This window comes from Grammomys surdaster, unplaced genomic scaffold (genome assembly GCF_004785775.1).
Source record: "Grammomys surdaster isolate TR1022 unplaced genomic scaffold, NIH_TR_1.0 126131, whole genome shotgun sequence".
Classification (NCBI taxonomy): Eukaryota; Metazoa; Chordata; class Mammalia; order Rodentia; family Muridae; genus Grammomys; species Grammomys surdaster.
This window is the reverse complement of record NW_021620939.1, coordinates 6,971,689-6,973,168: the sequence shown is the minus strand read 5'-3', so window position 1 is coordinate 6,973,168 and position 1,480 is coordinate 6,971,689.

Below are 1,480 nucleotides of genomic sequence, written 5' to 3'. Positions count from 1 at the left end.
GGCGCCCGGGTTGTGACGCACGCGGCCGCGGGCGTGCGCGTCCCCGGCCGAGCGCTGGCCCAGAGTGCGCGTGCGCCGCAGAGCCTCCCGCTCTCCGAGCAGCCCATGGTCAAGGTGCGGGAGGCCCCGGAGATGAGGAAAGAGTGCCCCAGTTGCCAGGCAGGCTGGTTAGTGCGTTTCGCCGGGTCACAAAGACCTTTCACTTATGCTTTTGGAGCATGCTGAGAGCCTCTTAACGGAGTGCCAGGGACACTGAGGTGACACAGGACCACCTCACCTTGACCCCTGCTCTAGTAGAGGACCAGAGGGGCTCACTGTAACGAATGACATTAATGCTAACTCCAAACTACTGAGCAGGACTTGCCCAGAGGAAGATCTGGAGGAAAGTCCTGTATAGCAGGAACAAAGACCTAGTCAAGTCAGAACCGTCTTGACTGACAGGTAGAACGATGCGTGCGCCAGACTGCCCGAAGTCCTAAGGAGTCTAATATGAGGTCGCGAGATGTCAAAGGGGGAAGGCTTTATAGGAAGTAAAAGTTTCAGTAAGATGGTCATTTGGGAGCCTCAGGCAGAGAAGTAACCCTGAAAGAGCTCACTTAGCTAATTGTGGACAGTGAGAAAGTGGAATAAAGGTTAGAGCCAGACAGACCTTTGGGCTTGTTCCTCCTTTTGGACACTTCCATACTGGTCTTCAGATCTAGACTTACATTCCTCCTTCCTCCCAACTCTCAACCCTGGGCCCTGGGCCACACTATTTGGTGAAGTTGAGCAGACCACAGGCTGTATTGTCTTTTGCCTCTGGGAAGAGGACAGAGGTGAATTAGAGAGGTACCTGCTGTTACCCAACTTTTCCCTCCTGTCACCAAACTTGAATAGAACAAAAGAAATTACAGACCTTTCTCGAATATCCAGCCTAGGTGCTGACCCAGTGAGAATACTGTCCTCCCTCTCCCTTCCGGAACCAGCCAGCAACTCATGAGCTGTAGACTTGGGAACCTGAAGGGTATTGGGATTGTTAAGCACCACCTGGTAATTAACCAGTATTAATTAAGATCCCACTAGCACCGCCCATACAGGCCTGGCACAAACTCAAAAACGCAGTGCTGCTGGAAACTGAGCTGTGTATGGTGACAGGGGAATACCTTACTTGCTGAGGTACTCAGTGTAGAGGCCAGCCCAGGCCCTAGGCTAGGTAGACCTGAGACTACAAACAGCTATGTTTGTATATATATATGAATATATATATGAATACATATAGAATATATATGTTGAGCGGTGGGAAAACGGTGTCCAGCATGTTGACTGGGCACTGATTGGCTTACTTGTGAAGAATGAATGAATGAATGAATGAATGAATGAATGATACATTTCAGCAACTGCAACAAAAGAAGCAGAAATTGCTCTTCTGCCTTCAGTTTCATAATATGTATCATTTCCTTCAAAGCTGCTACATAGTTCAAGTGTAGCCCAGGTTCATGAG